Source organism: Nannobrachium achirus (genome assembly GCF_963921795.1).
Source record: "Nannobrachium achirus genome assembly, chromosome: 16".
NCBI lineage: Eukaryota > Metazoa > Chordata > Actinopteri > Myctophiformes > Myctophidae > Nannobrachium > Nannobrachium achirus.
Genome location: NC_137823.1, coordinates 15,185,821 through 15,200,513, shown reverse-complemented (window position 1 = coordinate 15,200,513; position 14,693 = coordinate 15,185,821).

Here is a 14,693-nt window from a genome sequence, read left to right as displayed (position 1 = left end):
GGGTCTAGGGGGGAAATAAAAGTTATGTTTAAATACAGTATAAATCCATGAATGTCTCTTAGCTTTGTCTATCTGTTCTGGTTATTATGTTGTTAAATAACAGTAAAATAACTACAAATGCAAAGTTAAACAAAATGGTAACTTTAGGCCTAACAAAATAAAACATTGGGTTCCGGTTGGCTGTAATTTTAGGGCTGAGTAGGTAGGGAATTTATTTTATTTTATTTTTTATTTTTATTTTTTTGTGGGCATGATGGGTAGCAAGGAATTTTATTTTATTTCCTCATGGGAAGGATGGGTAGGTAGTTTTTTTTTTTTTTTTTTTTTAAATTTACAGTTTTAATTAGTCCCCCCAGGAATCCGCGATTCCGCGATCACGGAATTTTTCGCGGAAATCGAAGCCCTCCGCGGATATCAGAGCCTCCCGCGGATATCATAGCAGTCCGCAGAATAGGACAAGACGAGGAGCAGTCACGCATGCTCACGCATGCTATACATGGACCACCCGCGGATTTCTCGGCCATTCGCGGACTTTTCTGACGTCCGTAGAATAACGGTCGCGAGTGGCAGCAGAGCGGCGGGAGTAGTCATTACTACTATTATAAAACGATCATGTGTACATGGTCTGGCCAGTGGCAACCTCATACAGAGCCTGGGGGAATAGCTTAGCTTCCCTCCTGCTGGTTGCACTGACGCTGTATTGGTCCGGTCCCACATTCGTTCCTGACAGAAACTGTGTCCTGAACTATAGTTCCTCTATGTCTATGGTCCTGGCATAACAATGCTAATGCAGAAGAGAATAAATAAATATTACACCCATACTAGGTAGTAGGTAGGCTATCCTCTAAAATGTGGTTACTATGGGCAGGGTTTGCATGACAATATAGTCTTTGCAACAGAAAGTAATTATTAAAAACAATAACAATTAAAAAAAGAATAGATTTAATATTAGATTTATATTCTCAAAAAATATTATTTGATTATTCTAACCACTAATTAAAATTAATTGTAGCTATTTCATGAAGGGTTTTACTTGATTATTAGAACTATATCATTTTTAGCTTGATAACTGGTCATTTTAGGTTGTTTTTTAATGTCCGCGGAATCAAGAATTGTTCACCACAGAATTCCGCAGAATCAGGATTGTTCTCCGCGGAATTAAGAATTTTTCTCCGCGGATTCCTGGGGGGACTATTTAATTAATCATTTAAAACAGCAATTTTGAATTACATTTTAATGTTTAATTTACAGTTTTAATGAATTATACAAATGAAAACATATTTCAATGTCTTCTCTTATTCTGAAGAGATTAAGAAGTCGACCACCGTCTGGAAGTATAATTGCTGCTAGGCTGCTAGGCAACATATCTTATTCTGAAGAGATTGGCCACCGGAAGTGTTAGATTTTCCAGCTTAGATTTTACAAAGGAACACAGCTTGGCGAGCGAGCGAGCAGTGATAGTCGCAGACGCACCGCACCCAGGCAGAGAGACCAGAGCCGTTTCTGGGCCCATGGGGGCCCTAAGCGTGATTCTGCTATGGGGCCTTCCTGCGGGCGCGAGCGTAGCGAGCGCCCACGAAAAAATATTAGGCCTAATTATTTTTATCATTTTTTAATCCATTTTATAATGGATATATATATATATATATATATATAAATGAATAAATAAAAAACGACAACAACAGGCAACATATTTTTGCTATGTTTGAAAAATAATAGGCCTAATTTTTTTTTTTTTTTTCATTTTTTAATCTATTTTTTAATGGAAATATTATATAAATGAATAAATAAAAAACGACAACAACAGGCAATGCATTTTTGCTATGTTTGATTTGTTCTTTTCTTATTTAAAAAAAATGAAAACTCCCCCATGGGGTGCTGGAACACCTGCAGCACCCCTAGGCCCCCTTGCCTACCCCTTGGTAGGCATTTCGCCTACCAAAATGTAATTCCTGGCTACGCCCCTGCACTGGCAGAGTCCTGCACAGCAGCCACTGTGCCAAATTCACTTTCACTTTCAGCATGTGGATGCTCGGAAGCAAAGAAGTCACCACCGTTTGATTTGATCATTCCTTAGTCAATTATGAAGGGATTTCAAAAATTAAAACGTCTCCATATTGATTGGGAAGTCTACTTCGCAGAGGGCCTTTGCGATTCGCTAATCGTTTGAAAAGGATTAACCATGCAGCCTTTAGATCGGCGGTGCCCTACGTATACGGCTTGCCGGCACTGAGAGAGACACATGGGGGTCCGTAACACAAGCACTGTTGCCGCGCAGTCTTTCAGAGGAATGCCACGCTGTCATAAATGTTTAGTCTCCATATCACGTCTCTCTGTGGCTGTGCAGGGCTGAGCTGTACTGGTGTCTGAGCTGCTAATGTTGTTAGCATCGCTGCCACTTGTTGACTGAGCACCACTCAGTCTGTCCCCCGATTGTGTGTGCGCGCGTGTGTGTCTGTTTGGAGGAATACACGTTGTCACGTAAACTCACATTAGTTTAGCCTCGGGAACCGGGGACAGGTCCTGACTTCGCGAGTGTGGTCGCAGCAAATATATTTTTTGTAAGACGTTTTTGATCGATTTTGCCTTTTTTTTTTTTTTACTCCAAATGCCAATAAAATCATCTGGGTCGCACGTATTTAATAGGGTCGGTCGCCTACCAGAATCCAAAATATTTTTTTGTTAGGCCTTAACAAGGTATATTCTCCGCACTTGTATTCTCCCCATCTTGACATACTGTAGAGGTATATTCCCAGGTTCTGCAGGTCAGCTACACATGGGTGCAATGCATTATTGTTAATTGTGGCGCGTTAACTAACATGCCAAGTTTTGCTGCACTTGGACAACCGTTCCAGGCTGCCATATCCAGCCCAAGAAACCATAGAAACGGGGTGAAAAAATAGAATGTACTTCTTAAAATAAATGTGTTATGCCTGTTGCTAAGGTATGGCAACATGACTGGTGTTTCGCACGCGTGCAAGACACCAGTCATGTTGCCATACCTTAGCTTTTTCTGAACTGACGCCACTGCTCTGTGGTGATATTAATTAATATACAAATATGTGGAGACAGTAGGCTGACACAGAGGTGTGTCATATGATCATTATAAATATGTAATCGTACATACTGTACGTACAGTAGGAGTCAGCAGAGGAGGAAGAGACAACGACCACACACCAGAGGTAAAATTATGATCATTTATTCTACAGGACAACTTAGTTTGTTTTACAACAAGGGTTCATATTTTAGATTGTAATTAGAGATAAGAACAGATGAGTGTTCAAATGTTTTCATTTACTTTGTTCTATAGTTTTAGCGATTTAAATGACTTTATTTGATTTCAGTGGCAGTGGCCAGCTATATGTCTTTTTAGACACAATAAGCCGGCAATTTCTGTATTACCATTTACAGTAACACTGCTAGCCCCCATAACTCACATCTGCCCACAAAGGATTGTGGTGCATCTTGGCTTATTGTGTCTAAAAAATACATATGTGCCCCTTGCATGCAATCCCCCAACCACTGAAATCAAAATCATTAAAACTGCTAAAACGATAGAAAGCAGTAAATGAAAACATTTTAACACTTTTTTTTCTAATTAATATCTAAAATATGAACCCTTGTTGTAAAAAAAAACAATGTTGTCCTTTAATATGATCTATTATGAGTCTGTTGTCAGGCAGGAACCAGCTGTGTTCAGAATGTTAACTTTTCAGAAGTTGCAATTGTGACTTTATACTTTATACATTGTCAGATAGTTGAATGTGTTCTTATATTATCATCACTTTACCCAAATAGCCTCAATAGAGTTAAGCCCTTATTTGCATACAGGCGCGTTTAACCGCACGGATAAAACGGACAATATAATTTTTTGAAAAGAAAACAATGATTCTCTATGACCTCATGCACACCGGCTCCGAATTAGCCGTGCGACGAGTGGCTGCCGCCATGCGTTTTTTTCTCGATCGAACCCAGTTTGATTCGTGCGTCTTGTCGCATTCGGTAAAAAACTCATCACTCCTTTTATGACTCCTTTTTGGATCTGCAGCGCCGATTCCGCACAGCCTTGCACACCAAATCCAATGCGTTTTATTCATGCCGCAAACGAAAGAAACGCAACTGTCCTGTGTGCAAAGGGCTTTACTGTAGGAAATTTTCACCATTAATATTTTTTATAAATAAATGTACTGTATACAGCACGGCGTTATGGTATTAACCCTTTCATTGACGAGCTGACATGTCAACGGCAGCTATAATGTTAATGCAATTATTTTTTCTAGTCATTGATTAGAATGACCAAGTCAGACAGGGAAAAAATAAATAAATAAATACATAAATAAATAACCCTGAGTTGGAGTTTGACTGACACATCCAATGGAGTTAGGAGGTTTAGTCAGAAGAACTTTTTAATACTTTTCATTGGTTCAATATTTGTAAAATCCACACACAGACATAAAGGTGTTCTATAACACTGATTTATTTGAATTAAATAATTCATGGAGATCTTATCCCCCCCCCCCCCCCCCCCCCCCCACACACACACACACACACACATTCCTAAGACCGGAAACTCATCAAGTTATCAGGAATGTGACAAAAACTTAAATAAATAAATAAATAAATACATACATAAATAAATAAATAAATAAATACCCATTAATTCAAGGCTTCATGATAGAAAACTAGTCTATACTGTGTAAGTTGATCAACTAGTGGTCAGTAGCGGTATAGCAAACCGCGGTCGCGTCTGCTTTTTTCGGCCGTTTTTCGCCGCGGGCCGGGCCTCATACCACCGCGTAAAAGTTACATAGTATAACTTTAACTCTTATTCTGCTTTGAACGTTCCTGTTCGCCCCAATTTTAACGAGTGAGGCACGCCAATACGGCGCTCGTTCATTTACCTCGTCTGATGACTGTAAGCTGATGAGGGGTCGTGCCGCCGTGTACTGTAATCACATCGCGAGCAGTGATGTTCTTAAAAATCCATTATGCGTTTACATCAACGGAGACCATTTTGCTTCCGTGTTGATTATCTCAGGCCCTGGGGCTTTGTGTGCAATGTGTCTTCCCATTGTATGGCAAGAGGAAGCGGCCACATTCACATTAATGGCATTACGCCCCCCTCTGCTGGCTGGCCTGCGAAAGCGCAGCCTGCCAGGCAATATAAGGCAAAAAAAAAAAGAAAAAAAAAAGTCTCTCAATCTACTATAACGTTGCAAAGGTAAGCCGCTTTTTGATGGTGCCAGACCCAATAAATAAATAAATAATCTGGCAGTAGTAGAGTTAAATGAAGTTTTGTATCATTGTTTAGATAATAAATGTACTTATTTCACCAGTCAGACAAACGTAAGGAGGTGGAAGAGAACATCTGCAGAAGAGGTAAAATGATTCATTCCTCTTAAAATAATCTGTAATAAAACCCACTGGCGTACGCAGCGTTAGGCGGACTAGGTGACCGCCCACCAACTGAGATTTGATCTAGCCTAAATCAGAAAATAGAAATTGAATGAAAAAAGACCTGACTGCCTTCCGAAAGAATGTCGCTCAGCCAGTTCCTTCTGATAGCCTAGGCCTACTCAACTCGCTTATAGAGATGTCTCATTCCTTGCGAAGCCACTGATAAAACCTGAATAATAATTAGAGGTGGAAAATACTTGAGTAAAAGTACTCGAGTATTTACTCAAGAGTAGTTTTTTTGAGGATCTGTACTTTTAAAGTAATTTTTAAATGCTCTACTTTTACTCTTACCTGTGAGTAATTTAAAAAGTAAATAATTGTACTCGTTACTTTTCATTTGGACAATGAGTAAGAGTAGGCCTAGTTTAAATTCAGTAAATAAGTAAAGTAAATTCATTTTTTATTTTTTTTCAGGCTTTTTAGTAGGCCTACCTCTGGTCAAAAATAGCCCAAATTGTCAAATAATAGAGGCCAAAATTGTGAAAATAGCAGATCTACAGTACATGCTCACAACACCTCTGTGGCATTGTGAGCATGTAGATCTGCTGTTTTCACAATGGAACAGTCAAACTAATGTAATGCCTCCTACAATTCCAAGTGCTTGTCAGGGTGGGGGTCCGCAGTTAAAATATTATTATTTTGGGGGTCGCAGCCTGAAAAGGTTGAGAACCACTGACCTAAGATATGTCCTTTGGGTGTCCAACATTTGCAGCACTTGATTTGTGTGTATTGTTTACATACAGTTTACATAATATATTTTCTTAAAAATGTTATTAAAAGTGGTTTTCTGATTATTGTTTTTCTCTTCCTGGTTAATGACATTACATTGGGACACGCAACTAATGTAAAAAAAAAAAGAAAGTAAAAAAAAAAGTAAGCTACTTTTTACTCCTGGACTAGTACTTTTACTCTTACTCATACTCTTACTCTTACTAAAAAAGTACAGTATTCTTACTCTGAGTAGGATTTTTCAGTACTCTTTCCACCTCTAATAATAATCAAATATGTCGATGTGTATATTATGTGTACATGAATCGCTCTGGATTAAGAGCGTCTGCTAAATGCATAACTGACAGAGAGGTATTGTTCTCATTTCAACAGCCGACGAAAGGAGCTGAGAGAGACAGCCAACAACAAGAGGTAAAATATGAAGTCATATTATTGTTATGTAGCAAACTAGCCCCATATAGAACCTCACCCGTCACTGCATACTGTTGTGCTCCGAGATGAGGCCCTATAGGTGGCGTAGCGATCGCTGGACTGCCGCAACAACGAGTTGGAAAACACTCGAAACGAAATTGTATCTAAAAAGTAAAGGTAGTTCTGAGCTCCCAGACTGTGGTTACCTAACATCGATACATAATAAAACATGAACTACGGCATGAAACAACCCCTTAAATCGCTAGTTTTGTAATGTTTTCCCATTCAACTGGAACTCCCCCGGTGGCAGTTGCCTGTATCTGCTACAATGGGAAAGATGCAGCACTTGCACCTGCCGCCGGGGGCTTTTCTGAATTTAATGAGACTAAATAAGCGATTTAAACCGTTTTCCCAACGCCGTGGTTGATGTTTTATTTACCGAGGTTAGGTAAACCAAAGTCTGGGAGCTCGGAACTACCTTTACTTTTTGGACAAAATGTCGTTTTGAGTGTTTTCCAACTCGTTGTTGCGGCAGTCCAGCGATCGCTACGCCATCTTTTTAGGACCTCATCTCGGACTACAGCAGTATGCAGTGACGGGTGAGGTTCTATATGGGGCTAGTAGCAAACAAGACATTATTAATTAGTGAGAATGACGTTAATTGAGTTTCATACAGTTACACTAATTGCTGGTATAGTTTTTGGGTGAGCTTTGGGTGATGCTATACATAATGTTAAATGTTTTTTTTGTTTTTTTTTGTTTTAACCAATTTGCAATACTTTTACTTCTACTCTAACATTGTACTTTTTTACAGTACAATTATATGCAAACTTTGTAGATTTTGCTAAACATCCCGATGTTCCCCTGGTCTGTAGTTTTCATTCAGATGTTCTGGCGTTCTCAAATTTTGCCCGAACCCGACCCGACATTTAGGGTAGGATAGGGCCTAAAATGTAATTAGTCGGGCCGGATAGCGCCTCTGGCTCAATGAAAAAAAAAAAAGAAATATATATATATATATATATATATATATATATATATATATATATATATATATATATATATATATATATATATATATATATAGGGTTAGGGTTAGGGTTAATATATATATATATATTAGTTAGGGCCAGGCCTGTTGAGAACTCTAGTTTTATAGTTTTATAGTTATGTTCTGGTATTGTCTTGTAGTTTTCATTCAGATGTGTTGTAGTTTTCCTTCAGGATGGGTAACGCCGTAGTGATCATCAACCACCCCACCAGCCTGGACCACGGCGTTCCCGCGCTGTACAGGGGCAAAGTGGTGGCGGAGTACCCCGGCATGATCCGCTTGGAGAGGGACTTGGAGCGGACCAAGGGCTGCGGCGCCACCGTCACCTTCAAGAGGATCGTCAAGGAGTACAACAGCAGCCACACCATCGCCTCAGAGAACGACACCACGCTGCAGGGCGCAACCATTCCGTGGTTCGGATGGAAGAACAAGAGAAAGGGCAAGACACACATCGAGCACATCGTAACCGACATTAACGACATGTCGGAGCTAGAGTGTCACGCCAACTACAACGGGAAGAACAAGGGCAGGTACAAGTGGCTCAGCAACGACCTCCGCTTGAAGGCCGAGCACCGCTGGAGCCGCAACTCTGAGCTGTTCATTAAGATCACCTTCAGGGAGGAGGGCGACTCTGGCGGCGACACAGTGGTCGAGACAGAGTACAAAGAGATGCTGGATGAGGAGGAAGGGTATAAAGAGGAAGAAAAGTAAGAGGAAAAGTAAGAGGAAAGATTCAAAGCACAGCAAGGAGTTGGATGAGGGGAAGGGAGGGATTCTGAGAATGAAGAGGAAGAGGTGGAGGGTGAAGAGTCAGAGTAGAGAAGTGGTACTAAACCTGTGGGTCGGTCGATAGCCATTTTAGATGTATTTTAGACCTCTAATAGCCTGATAAATGCTCAGTGGGATGCCTGCGATATTATAGAATGTCTTATTACTGTTACTCTTACCTGCAATCCAGGGTTGCTTGTGCTAATAAATCTGGGCTGTGTCCGAAATGCGGAACACGTTCCCTACTCCCTAACCCTAAATGAGGGATCCAGATGTAGTGTACTACAGTAGTGAACAAATCAGCGCATTTCGGACACTACTCCGTCGCCATCTGGTTGCGTCATCGCTGTCACACAGTTAAAACGCTCTAGCGCTGGCTTTTGGAGCAATAAATAATAGCCGATCTACAAGCTCTCAACAGGGGGCGAAGCGACGCGTTGTGAGCTTGTACATCAACTCCCCAATGCTTGTGTTGTGGATTGTAAATAACATACCAACATGTTGTGGTGTTATGAGAAATAGGCCAAATATAATTATGTTTTTTTTAAAAAAAATATATAGGCCTATATATATTTTTTAAATTGTATTCATTCATTGGTGAATCAATGAATGAATAATGTTTATGCCACATTCATTTGTCTCACATGCAGATATACACCCATGTTTGTGATAAAATAGGTTATTCTTGCTAATTTAAATAACATTATTTTATCATGATTATTATCAGCTGTGGAAGGTTGGGAAGAAAAGATCGAAAAACAAAAGCCTCCAGCGTCTATTCTCGTATATTCTCTTCATAAACAACTCAACTTTAGAGCTGTTTTCATCATTAAATGATGAAAAACAAATTTTGTTCTGGTGACAATGCTGTGGACATTTGTACGAGTTGTTTTCTTTAGCCGGTGGTTCTGCTACGGACGGCTCTGTTGCGTTTGCTCAGCAACAGGTGGCTACTCCTCCTGCCCAGAGACGCAGAGACGAGCCTGCAGTGTGCGTGTGCGCGTGCACACCGCATGTGCGTGCTCAAAGCGCGAGACAGCGGCCGCAGCGCAGTGCATTTTGGGGCGGCAGGGCTTGAATAGCGCTTGAATAGTGACCATCGAATGCTCACTACAAATCCAAATGCATTGTGGGATACTTCAGTACACTATATTAGGGTACAAAAATGCTCACTATACATTCGGACACTAGTTCAAAATGGCGGAGCCCCCTTTTAGTACACTACGTTAGAGAATAGGGTGGATTTCGGACGCAGCCCTGGTCTGACGAGCAGATTTATTTCTCTTCATAAATGTTGAAAAAGGTTTCAGGTTAAGGTGATCATGCAGACTGGTTAAACACCAATAAATGTGTTATCATTAGAGACATGTGCTCTGTAAAGATGATTACTGAAACATAATCACTGCATATGCTTTATCAAACATCGCTCCATGTAACCTTATACCTCTGTGTGATAAAAATAAAAACAGGATATTTGTTTCTAATTCAAATTTAGTTTGCTTCTGATGTGATCACTAATAGAGTAGTGGTTATTAAATGTTGTTTGTACCCCCTTCCCCTGACTACAGCAGTTTGCTCATAACATTTACATCAAAAGTTAAATTCCAATGCCAAAATTTCAAAAATAAAACTGATTGTAATTAAATAATATAAAAGATGAGTGTTAAAATTATTTCATTTACTTCTTTCTATTGTTTTAGAGATTCTTATTTCAGTGGTCGGGGGCATGCGTACAAGTGGCTAAATATGTAATTTTACACAGGATAAGCCCATTCCCAAGATACAACGCAACCTTTCATGGTTGGATGTGACTCATGGGGGCTAGAAGTGTAACTGTAAATAGCAATAAAGAAACTGCTGGCTTATTATGTCTAAAAAGACATATTTAGCCACTTGTACGCATGCCCCCATGCGTACGCATGCCCCACATTTTAGCACGGTAAACGCGATAAAACAATAGAACGAAGCAAATGAAAATATTTTAACACTCACTTTTTCTTCTAAAATATGAACCCTTGTTGTAAAAAAACAAAGTTGTCCTTTAAATAACGATGCCATGGAACGTGGGGAATCAGTTTGGGTTACAACCAATTCCAGTTTGATAGTTCCGGCCAAAGTATAGTCCGTTTTGACTACAAAGTTACGTAGGACGCCATCCGCTCCTGACCGGATCAAAGCCCCGAAATGTGAAGCGACCCCAGGCTAGGCTTTTTTACGATCCTGGCTCAACAAAGTCTTTGAATAAGTCCAGTCTGTACGGAGCATGGGACAGTGGGGAGGCTGCAGTAACCATGAAAACATGAACTGATGTGGATGGTTCTTAGTACTGAAATATACTCAAGTAAAGTAAATGTACTGTACCTCAAAGTTGTACTACGTACAGTACTTGACAACTTGAGTAAGTACAGTACTTGACAACTTGAGTAAGTAAGTACAGTACTTGAGTAAATGTGCTTAGTTACTTTCCACCACTGTATAGTATTATGTAGTAGTCCTACCAATGTTTGAGGAAAAAGTAAACAGTAAACATCCACTAGAGGTCAGTGTTGGCTCAGGCAACAGGTTTACCACAGTGCAAAGTAGGGCTGCAGTTATCAAATCCTTTATTATCCATGCTTCTATTGATTTGATTAATCCAATATTTGAGAAGCACATTTATTGATAATTCAATTGTTTTATAATCAACTTAATCAATTAGTCTGATCAACCACTTAAGACCTAGCCTATTTTATATTTAAGTATACAACAGTTTCGCACAAAGAAATAATAGTCAATCTACAAGCTGCTTGTAGATCTATTTTGCTATTTAAAAATGAATGAAAAGAGTGATTTTAAAAAATAACAATGGTTATCAGTTATGTTTTATAATGTATGGTATGTCTATTCAATCAATTAGTTAACTGTTGTGTCCCTAGTGCACAAGGGGAAATGTTGCATCAAACAACTGACTTTTTGCATTTGCATTTTTATTATTATTTTTGTATTTATTTATTTGTATTAATCGTAGAAACACAGAATCCAACAGAGAATGCATGAAGCACTTTACTTTCACCGGGGTCCCCAAGGCTCGGTACTTGGGCCCCTCCTTTAACAATTAAGCCAAGCTTCTCAAGCTTCTACTCTTCCTGGGTCCACGCACGAATATACTTCACATGTAACACAACTCGGTAGAAACATGTTAACAACCTTAAAACCCTCGATTCTTCAAATGCCTTCTGAACCATAAGCTAAGTATTACGTTTGGATTTTAACTATTTACAAAGAGAAGTAACGCCAGTGAATCTTTTTTTTTGTGACTAGAATGCATGTTTTCATACACAGGAACTGTCCGACATCAGCTCCACATTCAGCATTAATCAATGAATTGATTAATTAGCATAACGTACCCTAAAATAAAAATAAATCTAGTTAAGCAAAAAAAAAAAGAAAAAAAGTATTGAGAGGAAAAACAAAATAAGAATAAATAAATAAAATACAGTATTGCAGTCTACACTAACTCCTAGTGGGCCAATACCACCAAATCCCTATATTCATACACTGTACATGTAGCTGTAAAGAATAATAAACATTGTACTGACAAGAATAGCTATAGTCTAAAATGCATCAACTCTTTTCTGAGTTCAGGAGTTTCTGTAGAACTTGACAATGCTTTTAGCCAATGGAAAACTTGCACAAAAACAAATAATGGTTCTGCATGATTGGTTTGATTACCACTTATCAGCAGAGGCTGCATATACTATAGGACTGTTTTTGCGAGCTCAAATATGATCCAGCTTCCATGCTGTCTTCTCTTCACCACATTTTCCTGAATCTTCATTTATCATCCTGGAAAGAAAGACAACATAAGTACAACTTGCTGAAGTCGGCAAGAAACGTCCAACTTCAACAAGAAACCGTTTCAATGGATCCAATGTGGTTATTTAGTCACAAGCTTGTGTTAATACTTTTTCCTCTTTCACTTAAATTATTACTTTGAAAATATCAGATCTATAAGATGACAACGCCTCACGTTGTGACACATCGTGAGCTTGTAGATCGGCTAAGTTTGGTATTTTTACTGGATTAAAACATACAGTAATGAAATGTAAACATTCTACCAGATAAACTCAGAGGTGTGATTTCACAAAGAAATACAGTATGGGGTGACAAAAAATAAGTTAACCATAGTCCCATTCTACAATAGCGAAAATAGTGGATCTACAAGCTCTCAACGAGTCACTTTGCGACACGCTGCGAGCTTTTAGATCAACTATTTTCACCATTTGTTTGGGGACACAAAGAAAAATGTATAATGACATTCCCAAAATAGGGATTGCCACGTTGAAAGTGGTTGATGAATTAAAGGACAACTTTGTTTTTTTACAACAAGGGTTCATATTTTAAATTGTAATTAGAGAAAAGAAAAGATTGTTAAAATGTTTTCATTTACTGCTTTCTATTGTTTTAGCGATTTTAATATTTTGATTTCAGTGGGTGGGGGCAAGCTTAGTTGCTTACAAGTGGCTAAATGTCTTTTTAGACACAATAAGCTGGCCATTTCTTTCTTACTATTTACACCAACCCCCATAAGTCACATCTGCCCATGAAAGATTGGGGTGCATCTTGGGAATGAGCTTATTGTGTCTAAAAATACATGTTTAACCACTTGCATGCATGCCCCCAGAAACCATTGGAAAATAAATTTTAACACTCATCTTTTCTTTTCTCTAATGACTATCTAAAATATGAACCCTAAAAAAAACAAAGTTGTACTTTAAGGTTAAATGTGAACACTATGGGGTGGCAATTGCCAGATATTGCAATTTCTGTATAACTCTGAAGTCACCATAAAAATGCACAGCTATAGCAGCATTAGCTAAGAAGAATCTTACCAAGAGACGTTCCTCGATTGACCTGAGCATAGACGGTCTCTTCAGTTTGCTGTGGAGCTGGGGATTCTGTCAATGGAACATAATACACAAAACATGTTATCAGTATAAGTATAAGTAGTTCATTTAAAGTCACATTATGTTGATTATCTGTCTAATTACTCATCTTAATCTTTTAACCACATGAGGCCGTGACTAATTGTGTCATGGCTTGTTTTCCAGTTACATTCTTTCAATGCAGCAAATTCATATTGTGTTTGCTCTTGGTGAATATGTATATTTTACCTATCTTTCTTATCTTATTAGAGGTGACTATGTATATTTTACCTTTATTCTTCTTCTTGGCTTTGTTTTGGTAGTTCACCTGGGCGTAGGTCACATCTGGTTCTGCTGCTCCTTCTACAACACGTACGGCACACGCACGGCACGCACGCACGCACGCACGCACGCACGCACGGCACGCACGCACGCACGCACGCACGCACGCACGCACGCACGCACGCACGCACGCACGCACACACAGGAGAATGCAGTGAATTGACACTCTAGGCTTTAGGGGATTTCTTTCTCATCTGAAAACACCAAGACGATCGTCTTAAAGCGCTTCCAGGTGCTTGAGTTGAACATCTTTTAGGCAGACATTTAGCCTACCTAGCGAGCACAAGGTAGATGTCCAGTGCAACACCACGCTGCTGGAGTTATATAATAAACCATAAAACACATCTTGGTGAGAACATGGGGCCCTTGCACTATATATACTATACCTTTCTTATTCTTCTTGGCTTTAGCTTTGTTCTGGTAGTTCACCTGGGCGTAGGTCACATCTGGTTCTGCTGCTCTTTCTACAACACACACACACACACACACACACACACACACACACACACACACACACACACACACACACACACACACACACACACACACACACACACACACACACACACACACAAGACAGAATAGTATTACATGAGCAGTATATAGATAGAGACAGACAGACAGAGACATGTTTCTAGCATAGAGTGCATTACGTCGGAGTTGCGTATTGACCTAATCACATTTCAGTCATCAAGAATCAAGAGGTCCAATAAGCAGCGAGTACAATGTTTATTTGTTTGTTTCCTCACCCTTCTTCTTGCTGATATTCTCCAGTTCAATCTGTGAATATGTCCCATCACTGAACTCATCTGCAGCCTCGTCTGAAAGACACAACATAGACACCAGTACATTAAATTACATGTTCATTTAATGTCCACCATACTAATCTCTAGAATTCTGTGAAATCACTTGCCTCTTTGAAAATCCTCATTTAAATAAGGATGTTATCATGAATGTGCTTCTGTAAGAGTTGAGGGCCTTGGCAACTTTATCAAAATATCTTGCTTGTGTTAAAAGAAGGCCTGGTTTTA